The 12,928-nt window shown below is 38.5% G+C and overlaps 1 protein-coding gene across 1 annotated transcript in view; it reads right to left on the reverse strand.

The window, feature by feature from the left end:
* FHIT (fragile histidine triad diadenosine triphosphatase) overlaps positions 1–12,928 on the reverse strand; it is a 1,773,722-nt gene that overhangs the window by 1,455,872 nt on the left and 304,922 nt on the right. The window lies entirely within an intron of this gene.

A 12,928-nucleotide genomic window follows, 5' to 3' on the forward strand; every position in this document is an offset into this window, starting at 1 on the left:
CACCAAGATTGGAGTGTTTTGCTCTCCTAGAAGCGACTAGAAGCCAGGCTGGTTCTAGTGCTGTGGCCACTGTTATTAGATATACTGTCATTATTACTACAATGAATTGCTTAACTCCACTGCTCTGCAGCTTTTAGCTTGATCTTCTAAAAAAATATGAAGATTAAGACAAGGAAACAAAAAAAAATAACCTATTAATGCTTTTCTGCTACTGCAATTGTGTATATCCAAAGAGAAATTTATGGAAGATTTTCAAAACTTGGAAAGGACTGTGCAAAGAAAATACATTATTATTAAAATGTAGTTTTTAAACTAAAGTGAGAAATTATACTATGTACCTGCTTATTGCTATAAAGACCTAAATTTAGGTTTTTAAATTTAGTGTGAGACCTAAAGTAAATCTCACACTAGCTTTGAGACACAAGTGTTACTTTACTATTTTGCCTATGAAAAAAACCAAGGCAAAAAGAATCAAGGAATAGGTCCCACCATAAAATGCTAACATTTGGAGGGCTGGAGTGACAGTACAATAAAGTGATTGCCTTCCATGCAAACAACCCCAGTTAACATATGGTTTCAGGCACTGTCAAGCATCCCTGAGCACAGTCATGAATATGACCTGAGCATCTCTGGGTATGACCCTAAAACAACAACAATAACCACCCCCCCCCCCGAAAAAATAAAATAAAATGCTAACATTTTTAACAAGTCAGCTTTCAAGCTTGTTCTGAACATTTTAATGTCCTTGATGAAACCATTAAAGACTGACAGTAGGGAATGAAAGAATAACCAATAAGATGGGCCATCATTTTTAAGGACATACTCTGGAAAAAGAGAAGACACATTTCAAAAATAGATACAGTTTGAAAATAATTCGTTTATTTTCTCAAATGGCCGCCAAACTTTATGGTATTGGGGGGTCAAATGGTGCCAGGGATAGAACCCAGAGTCTTATATGCTCTGCCACTTGAACTAGCTCCTTCACCCAGAAAAGGAATGTTGGATTTTATCAGGAAAATATTTTGAATAGATGTTTAGATAAACATTTTGTGGACTTAAAATAAACTGGCATTGTTTAAAGCTATGAAGTTTCTTTCATTAAATATTCCCCAAAGTTATATGCTTTTCTTGAAGGCAATCATCAGTAAGCAAGTATTTAGTAAACTCTGTAAGAATCAAAGGTCCTTAGTTTTATAAAAGTCTACTTTCATTAATCTCCTCCTAATCCTCTATGTTAGCCCATTTAAACCATATTGTTGTTCATTAAAAAATATGACAATGGACCTGGGTCACTTTCATGTGATACTTTTCAAGAAGATTCTATTATGATAAGAAAATCCAACTTAAAGATGAAGTAAAGTTTTATCACTAACCTTTAGAAAGTATCCATACAAATAGTAAGCATTTCTAATGCATTTACATTTTTATTAGGTTTACAAAAGTTCTATATTCTGGTGTCTTCAGGTATACATTTATTGAATCAAGTTAAATAAATAATATCTTTATAATAACTTCTTAAAATACAGTGTACTTATTTAAGTTTCTTTCATGGTTGACTGTAATTCAGGTTAGTGAAAATTCTGAAAGAACAAACAAGGAAGACTGTGGAGTTTCTTGGAGATCTCCACATAGTTCATGGAGATGGCACAGTGGGAAGCAAATCAGGAGATATGTAAAAGAATAGCAAGTTGTTGGTGAAAAGTGTATATGACTAACATGCAACTATCTTTTATACATTTCAATCAGCTGATGACAAAGGAAAAAATGATAACAGCACTGCTAGTACCAAGTTTTTGTTATGAGCCTCTAAATTAATCCAAAAAAAATAAAAGTAAAAATCCCCAAATGAAAACAAACTCAGAATCGAATGCTACATAGAGAACATGGTAGGAACCATATACTTCGCATGCAGGAACTAAATATTAATGGCAATGCAGAAGATGTGATTGCAGGCTTGAGTAAACTTCCTGAAACTATAATCTACAAAACCGGCTGTGTTTGATGTTGGCTTTCCATAAAAACAGATGGACCAAAGACATCTAAAAGGATTCTATGCCATAGTTATCAGGTTGTGGATTTTTTTTAATTGAGGAAAAATTAATATCATCCCAGTGTTTTGTTGTAAGTGAAGATTTAGAAAGGAAAAAAAAAGGATTACCATCTAGAATAGCTATTGTTTTATTTAATTAATTTCTCCTGGGGGATGGTTGGGTGGGTTATAGCTGGCTGTATACCGGACTTATTCCTGGCTCTGCACTCAGGAATTACTCCTTGTGGGCTCAGGGGATAGCATGGAGTGCTGGCGATTGAATCCAGGTCAGCTGTGTGAAAGGGAAGTAAGTGTCTTACCTACTGGACTATCACACTAGCTCCCCATTATTTTATGAAAGTGATAAACATAATGCATTATCAGTAACAGTATTGTAACTAAAGTGCCTAAAAGGGAGGGGGAGAAAACAATTACCTCTCCTGGGGGAGGGACAGGAGGATATCTGGGGACACTGGGGAGTAAGTGATGCAGAGATTAATGAATGGCCTTTTAATTATAGTGATTTGATTTAATTTTTTTTTTTTTTTGCTTTTTGGGTGACACCTGGCAATGCACAGGGGTTACTCCTGGCTCTGCACTCAGGAATTACTCCTGACAATGCTCAGGGGGACCATATGGGATGCTGGGGATCAAACCTAGTTCGACCACGTGCATGGCAAATGCCCTAAACGCTGTGCTATCACTCCAGCACTGTGATTTAAATTTTTAATACACATAAACCCATGTTTTTTAAAGAACAGTGTCCTAGAAGAAATACATCATTTAACAATGGAAATTTTCATTTAGTTTAAAAAAAAAATAATGACTGAAAGCAGGTTGGGTTCCCAAGAAAAAGACTCTCATATCTAACTTGGAGAAGACTTTTTAAATTATTATTTTGGGGCCCCACCTGGCAGTTCTCAGGACTACTTCTGACTCTGTACTCAAGAATCACTCCTGGCAGGGCTCAAGGGACCATATGGGGTGCCAGGGATCCAACCCTAGTTGGCGTTGCTCTTACTACTGCTCTGACCCATGGAGATTTTTAAGAAACATTCTTGGGATTAGTGCCAGCAGAAGTAAGGAGAAGAAGCGAGAAATACAAAAAGGAAAAAGGAAGAGTACCCACAGTCAAACACTGTCCTTCCATTGTTCATCGATTTGCTCGAGTGGGCCCAGTATGACCCACAGTAAGTTCGGGAAATAAAGAAGAAAAGTATCCTGGTTTAGGAAAAAGACAGGTGCCTTTCTACCCTCTTGTGATTAGTCCTGAGATCAGTCTACTCATGAAAGAGCTGTGACTTTAGGGGAGGGCTGTGTCAGGGGAGCATCCCCACTGGGAGATCATTTGCCAGTGAGGCTAAGGAGTTCTTAACACCTGGTGGATGCCTCAGAGTCTATGCAACATAATTTCTCTCAAAACTGATGAAAATAATTTCAAGGACCTTAAACTTTTGATTTTAAATACTCATCATAATATTTACTAAAGGTGATGAGAGTTTCAACTAAAGATTTTGTACAGCAGTAGAACCATTAAAAGGTAAAATCTTACAAAACCCTCAAGTTGTCAGATAACATCTCTACAATCATCCGTCCCTGGTCCCTGTGGTTGTTTAAATTTTCCCTATAAAGACCTTGGAAATTAAAATGGGTGGGGCAGAGAAAACCAGACTAGAAGATATAGTGGCAGAGGCCCATGGGCACTTTGGTGGTAATGTTGTGTAATACAGTGGTAGTAGAGTATAGCAATTTTATACCTTAATAGCATAAGCTTTAGCACATTGTGACTACCTAAACTACAACAAATGATAATAAAAAAATACTTAATGAGAAAAATTAATATGTGTTATCACTTGTTGTAGTTTAGGTAGTTATTATAACTACCTAATAATTCTCAAAGGAGTATATAGAGAATAGTTATTTTGACGAAACATTCAGGAGGTACAACAACTATAAAGATCAAGAACAGAGTAGTAGTTATTAGGGGTTAGGGAAGAACAGATATAGATACAAAGAGAAAGTGAGAAGGAAACCTTTTTCCCTTTGTTTTATGTATGTGGTGCTGTATGTATGTATCAGCACCTTTACATGCAAACCCAGTGCTCTACCTCTGAGCTACATCCCAAACCCTAGGAGAGAATCTTGTGATAGAACAATTAAGTTTCTTTATTGTGATGGTGAATTCACAAATCTATACAGGGAAGGTGGGCAAAGTGTACACAGATCTTCCCTGTATATTTGCTTGATAGTTTCTATGAATCCATAGTTACTTCAAAACAGATAGGTGTTTTGTTGTTGTTTTTAGTATATTAGTCCTTTATATTTTTAGGATAAAATTTCCTAATCCATATATTGTATTCTTTCCAATTTGACCAGCATCTCAACTATCTTTGAAAGTAAATCTAGCATGCCTCTCAGATACCCATAATGCTAATAAATTCTCCTACCCGGGCCTTAATTTCCTCTTCTATATCCCTTGCTGCTGGTTGAAGAAGGAAAGTTTAAGGAAGGAATCCTTTCACTGGCTTAGCAAAACTCTATGCCTGTGTCTGAGTTATCCTTCAGCTATTTCATGGACCTGTTTCACCTCTATTGTCCTCACTGTCTCTGGGTCTAATATATGAGGATGTGGCCAAAAGGAGTTTTGCTAAAATCCTCACCCATCAAACATAAACCAATTCTTATTGTTATGGATTTTTTGCACTGATATATAGAAAACAAACCTACAACATGGCAGAAAGCCCTTAGATTTTTATATAAATAATTTATTGCTTGTAAGTTCTCCCAAAATAAATCCATGTAAGTTTACTGGAAGTATCTCTCTCAGGAGACCCATACTAGTTGTTTATATATTCAACACAATAACCACCAAAAATAATCTACAAATAATTATACATAAATATATAATCAAATAAAATATAGAGCGTAACATTTTAATTCCTTTGTAAGATTATGAAGCTTTTTGAATTTTAAAAAATTTGTACTCTTCCATAACTAGATAATAATAAAAAAAGCCACTGAACTGGCCCAGACTACCCATTTTTATCCTTGTGATATTTAAGCCTACCATAACATCAGTGATGAAATATGTCATCTAAATAATCCTGATAATCCTAATATTCAATTATAATATGCATTTTACTACTGCACTGCATTTAAGCCACTTAAAAACCAAATCTGGGACTGCTCCATACTGATTTCTCTAGAGCTTATCATTAATTAAATAGTAAAAAAAATATTATTACCAGGGTATCTGCAATCAGACTTTCAAAGTAAGAAACATCAATATTCAGTAATTTAGAACATTTGGGAATAAATTTTAATAAGTAAAAAAGTCAGAATATAAAAAAAGAATTCTGCATTATACCAAATTGTGACCAGATCAGTATATACTACTGAAATGTTATGATTGCCCAGGCCTTCCTGGAATCTATACAAGTTTTCCCCCGAGAGCAGATGCTAAAGAAAAGATATACAGACAAACATATCCCTTTCCATAATATTTTCAGATGTAAAAATACATAGTTTGAAAGTTTTGTTAAAGTTAACAATAAGAATCACAGTGTGTGTGATGGGGGGAGGGGTAGAGAGACAGTACAGGAGGTAGGGTGCTTGCTTCCTTCGAATACAGACAATCCAGGTTCAAGTTCTGGTGCACAGTACAGCGCTTCAAGCACCCGGAGTAATTCCTGAGTGCGGAGCTAGTAGTAACCCCTGAGTATCACAGAGAGTGACCCCCAAACAAAGAAAAAAAATCAAAGTTTGTTTTGCAATATACTCTGTTTAGTTCCTGCTCATCCTTAGAGGTTAGCACATGAATCATTAAATAGTACTGTAGCTCTGTCCTCCTGTTTTGCTCGAGCAGGCATCAGTAACATCTCCATTGTGAGACTTGTTGTTACTGTTTTTGGCATAGCGAATATGCCACGGGAGCTTGCCAGGCTCTGCCATGCAGGCGTGATACTGTCGGTAGCTTGCTGGGTTCTCTGAGAGGGATGGAGGAATCGAACCCGGGTCAGCTGCATGCAGGGCAAACATCCTACCCACTGTCTGTTGCCCGATAGAGCAAATCTATGAACAATGGGAGGACAGTGCTACAGTTCCACAGTTGTCACATGAACCATTCAATAACAACCAAAAGGCAACCAAAGCATTTGAGCGTATTTGCATTCAAGGAACAAAGAGGAATAAAATGGTCTGTACCTCGGAATCAGCCTAACTAAAGAGGTAAAGGACCTCTACAATAACTTGATCACTTCATATTCCTTTACTCATCGATTTGCTCCAGCGGACACCAGTAACGTCACCGTTCAGCCCTGTTGCGTGCTAGCGTAGCCCAATGGCATCTGCTCATTCTAGGAACACGAAGAGCCTCAAACCGATTGTTCAGGGCCTTGACGAAGAAGTCTGACCATCTCGTAGGTGGGAGGCCATGCGATCTTTTGATGTCCCGTGAAATCCAGTCGGTAATGGCTCTAGTCCAGCAGTCGTCTCTAAATCTCATTATGTGTCCAGCCCATCTGATTTTTGACGCCCTAGCAAATAAGACAGCATCCCTGATTCTTGAGTATTGACGGAGGTTGGAACTCCCGATTCTTTCTCTCCTTTGAGTGAAGCTTGATACTCCAAGCATAGCTCTTTCGATTTCTCTTTGAGAGACCCGAATAGTGTTCTCATCCTGTTTTCGTATGGACCAGGTTTCTGAGTCGTATGTTAATGCAGGAAGAACAGTGGAATTGAAGAGATGTGCTCAGAGCTGGAGGTTCTTCGTCCTCTTAGTTATTTCTTCGATGCTCTTAAAGGTGTTCCAAGCCACTCTCTTCCTCCTGCGCAACTCAGGTGCCAGGTCATTCATCATGTTGACCTCTCGACCTAGATACACATAACTGTTGCATTTGGAGATGGTTGTTCCATTGAGAGTGAATGGAATGTCAGTAACAAGACTGTTTCTCATGAACATTGTCTTTGTGAGATTCAGCTGTAATCCAACCTTTCAACACTCATGGTTGAAGTCGGTCAGCATTTGTATCGCTTGGCTGATGTTTGGTGTTATTAGAACGATGTTATCAGCAAAGTGGAGGTGGTGTAGTTGCCAAACATCTACAATGAAAACTACAAAATGCTACTCCATGAAATAAAAGAGGACAAGAGGAAATGGAAACATATCCCCTGCTCATGGATAGGAAGAATTAACATTGTCAAAATGGTAATACCCCCAAAAGCATTATACAGATTCAATGCGCTCCCTATAAGAATATCCATGAAATTCTTCAAAGAAATAGACTAAGCACTCCAGAAAATCATATGGAACAACAAACACCCACGAATGGCTAATGCAATTCCTAGGAAAAAGACATGGGGAGGCATCACCCTCCCCAATTTCAAATGCTACTACAAAGTGGTAATAATTAAAACAGCATGGTACTGGCACAAAGGCAGAGCTGCAGACCAATGGAACAGGGTGGAATATCCCTACACACAAACCCAAATGTATGAACATCTAATCTTTGATAAGGGAGCAAGAAATGTGAAGTGGAGCAAGGAAAGCCTCTTTAACAAATGGTGCTGGCATAACTGGACAACCACATGCGAAAAAAAAATGGGCTTAGACCTCGACTTAACACCATGCACAAAAGTCAGATAAAATGGATTAAACATCCCAACATCACGCCAAAATCCATAGGTACATTGAAGACAAGGTTGGCAAAACCCCCCACGATATTGAGGCTAATGGTATCTTCAAAGACGACACTCCACTGACCAACGAAGTATAAACAGATATAAACAAATGGGACTATCTTAAATTAAGAAGCTTCTGCATGCCAAAAGACACAGTGACCAGAATACAAAGACAATCTACAGATTGGGAAAGGATATTTACCCAATACCCATCTGATAAGGGGTTGATATCAAGGATATACAAAGTACTGGCTGAACTCCACAAGAAGAAAACATCTAACGCCATCAAAAAATGGTGTGATGAAATGAACAGAAACTTTCCCAAAGAAGAAATCTGAATGGCTAAAAGGCACATGAGAAAATGCTCTATGTCACTAATCATCAGGGAGATGCAGATCAAAACAACAATCAGATATCATCTCACACCACAGAAACTGTCCCACATTCAAAAGAACAAAAGCAACCAGTATTGGCATGGATATGGCGAGAAAGGGACCCTTCTTCACTGCTGGTGGGAATGCCGACTGCTTCATCCCTTTTGGAAAATAGTATGGACGATTCTCAAAAATTAGAAATTGAGCTCCCATTTGACCCAGCTATACTACTCCTGAGAATATGTCCTGGAGAGACAAAAAAGTACAGTCGAAATGACATTTGCACTTCTATGTTCATTGCTGCACTATTCACAATTGCCAAAATCTGGAAAAAAAAAACCCGAGTGCCCAAGAACAGATGACTGGTTAAAGAAACTTTGGTATATCTACACAATGGAGTACTATGCAGTTATTAGAAAAGATGAAGTCATGAAATTTACATACAAGTGGTACTACATGGAAAGTATCATGCTAAGTGAAATGAGTCAGAAAGAGAGGGACAGATATAGAAAGATTGCATTCATCTGGGGAATATAAAGTAACAAAATAGGAGACAAACATCCAAGAATAGCCGAGATAAGTACCAGAAGGTTCACTCCATGGCTTGGAGGCCAGCCACATATGCCATGGGAAAAGAGAGCTCAGATAGAGAAGGGAGCACCAAATAAAGGGTGTTAGGAGGATCCTCCCAGGATGAGAGATGCATGCTGAAAGTAGACTATAGACCAAACATGATTGCCACTCAATGCCTCTTTTGCAAACCACAGCACCCAAAAGGAGAGAGAAGACAAAAGGAAGTGCCCTGCCACAGGGGTGGAGTGGATAGGAGGGGGTAGGGGGTGGGAGGGATACTGGGGGCACTGGAGATAGAGAATGGGCACTGGTGGAGGGATGGGTACTCTATTGTATAACTAAAATCCAAGCACAAAAAATTGTAAGTCTACAAATGGGCTGGAGCGATAGCACAGAGGGTAGGGCGTCTGCCTTGCACGCAGCCAACATGGCCGACCCGAGTTCGATTCCTCCGCCCCTCTTGGAGAGCCCGGCAGCTACCAAGAGTATTCGATATGCCAGACACAGTAACAACAAAGTCTCCAGTGGAGACGTTACTGGGCCCGCTCGAGCAAATCGATGATCAACGGGAGGGCCTTTACTTTACAATTGTGCCACATGGTGTTTCACTAATAAAAAATTTTAAAAATGGCCTGTACTTTTAAGAAACACAAAGATCTTTTAGTGGACTTCAGGGATAATCTGCAAGTGAAAGAAAGCACACTCTGTATGTCCGGGGTGAACAGGAAGTTCTAACTTTAATTAGGATGCTGGGGGGGGGGCAGGGTTGGAGAGAGAGAAGGACTTGACAGAGGTTATAGTGTCTTGGTCTAACTGATCAATTCTATCAGCACCCACATAAGCCATTCTATATAAATGCTATACCTGGTATGTCCAGAGTTTGCAAAAGGTTTCCTAGTTTCCCCTTCTCTATCAGTCAAGACCGAGGCCTCAGATGTGCAGGCCACAGATGGCTTGCTCAATCTAATATCATCTGAGGAAGGTTTAATAAAGAGACTATTTGCAAAACATTGGGTTGTATGTAGAGAAACCACAGACAATATCCAATACTGAGGAGCAATTTACCATCACTGGCCTCAAGGGAGAAGGGAAGGAAGCAGTGGCCAATAACTGAAACAAGTTAATCTTCAGAAGAGCTCTCTGCTTAGATTGGTGGTTATGCAACCAAGCCAAGTCATCCTGACAAGGAGAGATGCAAGACCAAGAATAGCCTGACAATATGCTTCCAATTTCCCTAACATCTCCTAACGATTTTCCTTAATCTCTTGCATATGTACCACACTGATGACAAGGTGGGGGAAAAGACACTGATGGAGTAGAGATGGCTTAGTGGATGAAAAATAACATGGTACCGACCTTTTTTATTTAGGATATTAGAAGTCAAGAACTGCCTAGGTCATAGTTTCTTTGACACATGTATTTAGACAGAACCCAAACAAAGTGCAAAAGTGAGAAAAGTAAATTATCTGTAGCAAGGACTTCTTCAATATACAACTTAATTTGGCAAGTGTATCTCTCCTGTCATTTTTCTCTCCATATGAGTAGTGCACTATAGGAGGAAGAAAACCATTTCCATAATGGCTATTATGTTTGCAGTATAGTACTAGATATTTGATATTTATGCTATCTTATTTTATTCTTTCCCAGGGGTTAGGTGGGGCCACACCTACCCTTGTTGAAGGTCTATTCCAGGCTCTGTGCTCAGAACTCAGTTGCAACAGAACTAGGGGTCCATGCAGAGCTATGAGTCGAACAGAGATTCTCAGCACCAAAAGCAATGTTCTCCAGTCCATTGAACTAACTCTCTGACCCTTCATTTCATCCATTAAAGGAATTATAGATAGATACTATTTATCCCATGAAATAGTTGAACAAACTTAAGTTGAGATATATTACCTAAGTAACATATGATTATAATTTGGAATTCAGCTCTGTCATCCTAGAGAAATGCAGGCTTTCTCTAATAATTAACTGATCACTTTTACCCTAATTTGATAAACTAGAGGAGTGATCTAACTACAACAGAATTTTTTGCCATCAAAGAGAAGGAAATTAGAGAACAAATTTCTAAAGTTAAAACATTTTTGAGGATGAAAAGGAGGATGTTAATTTTGGTAATGATTCTGGTGGTGAGAATATCAGTGGTGATGGTGATGAAGATAGTACTTACACTGATAATAATAAAAGCTTCATTTAACAAGTGGACTAAAGAGTTTCTTTACATTATATTCCTTAAATAAGGAATCCATATGTAGTCAAAGTCTACTTCTATTACAATCAGTGCTCATGCTATTTGTTAACACTCCTCAATTACTCCCTCAAGAATTTTTTGTTTCTTCAGAGAAGATTATGTGGTATTATGAGTTGAACTAGCTAAATGGTAGATCCAAAGTCTGTGAAATGCAGTTATAAATGTGTATGATGCACAACATATGTGAGAAATGAATAAAAGTGTTTAGAGCAGTGGTTTTCAACTGTTGTCTTGCAGATTGAAGCCAATTCAGAGATAGAAAAGACAAAGAAATCACTGGTTTAGAGTACCTTGAATCAGAGCTGGGAACCGAGTCAAATAAGGCACTGCATTTTATTGCAGAGGTTAGTACAAGTTTGTGTGTGACAATTCTTTCCTTTGAGTTAAGGGACCTAAAAGTAAGAACAGCTCCCTTTACCAGCTTGTCCATAATCAATGACACAGTCTAAAGTGGGTTCCTGAGGATTCTAGTGAAATTTCAGGAAAGACAGAAATTGAAAGAACTAGCAAGAAAAAGGAGAAAAACAGATAGAAGGGTGATAAGGTCCAAAATGAATAGGAAAAAATATTAATAAACCGTTTTTAGTAAAAATGCCCTAAATTTCATTTGAAAATAAAATAGCAGATTAATACTTGAATGACAAAAGTATTTTTTAACAATTTTACTGAAAAAAGACAAGGAATAATGATGTAATTGTATGACGATTTTGAACCTCCTTTCCTAATGGATTCTGATATCCACTTCAACAATTAGATTTTAACCTGACAAAAGAAGACTCAGAAGGCAACTTTTATCACTACATTTAGGAAAACCTTTTTTTCTTTCTTAGCCGAGCAAGCTACCAAGAGTATTTAGCCTGCACAGCAAAGCCTGGCAGGCTACCCATGACGTATTGGATATGCCAAACACAGTAACAAGTCTCACAATGGAAACATTACTGGCCCGCTTGAGCAAACCGATGAACAACGGGAGGACAGTGCTACAGTGCTACATCATTTCATTAATAAATGGTCAGTGTTTTAAAAGTTATTCCAATGTAGGGCATGGCTCCAGAGGCACAAGGACTTAATTCAAAGCCCGGCAGCTTGTGGCAGAAATGTGCATGGACTATGCGTTAAACTACGGTGCCATGTCCGCCCCCCGCCCCAGGAGGGAAAGGGCATTTGTCTCTTCTGCCTTTCCTCCCGCTCCCCTGCCCCCTGCTGGCAGCATGGTGGCCTCCGCCTCAGAGCTTATTGGAAAGCCAGGTATGAGCTGGCAGTGACAGGGCAACTGCAGCCTCATGGGAAGGGAGGTGAAACCAGCTCATCCTTCACGCCCGACCGAGGCCAGGAGTTGTCCCCCACGAGCAGCTCTCCGGCATGGCCATGTCTCCAGAGGCACAGAAACCAATCTCGTATATATTCAGCTCTTGGCAGAAATCCTTCCAGACTTATTTAGTAAAATATGACAAATCCAAAATCGCACGGCTGCTATCGTGACCACATGGCATCATATGGTTTTCATGACCAGCAATAGAAAACAAATTATTTCACAATGCCTTTTCAGCAGTTCTGATTGTTGGGGGGAAATTCCAAACAATAATGGTGCATCTTTTGTCGAAATAATGGATGTAATTAAAGCAGAGAGAGAGTTAAGTAGAAATCATCTGCCTCACAGGCATCAGGAGGGGTTGGAGGGGAGTATATTGGGGTTCTTGGTGGTGAAAAATAATTACTGGTGAAGGGAAGCGTGTTCGATCATTGTATGACTGAGACTTAAACTTGAAAGCTTTGTAACTTTTCTCACAGTGATTCAATAAATAAATTTTTTAAAATGTTTGTAATTTTTCGATCCCTAGCACCACAAAACGCATAAATAAAAATAAATCAGATGTTTGAAATTTAAAAATAAAATAAAAGTTATTCCAATGATAAAATAGAATCACCAATGCACATAATAAATGCTAAGCTATAAAATTCCTCATTAAATATTAATTGTTTTATAAACACAATGTAGTAAATATTTTAGAACTGACAATT

The sequence above is a fragment of the Sorex fumeus genome, unplaced genomic scaffold (genome assembly GCF_029834395.1).
Source record: "Sorex fumeus unplaced genomic scaffold, SorFum_2.1 ptg000072l, whole genome shotgun sequence".
Taxonomy (NCBI): domain Eukaryota; kingdom Metazoa; phylum Chordata; class Mammalia; order Eulipotyphla; family Soricidae; genus Sorex; species Sorex fumeus.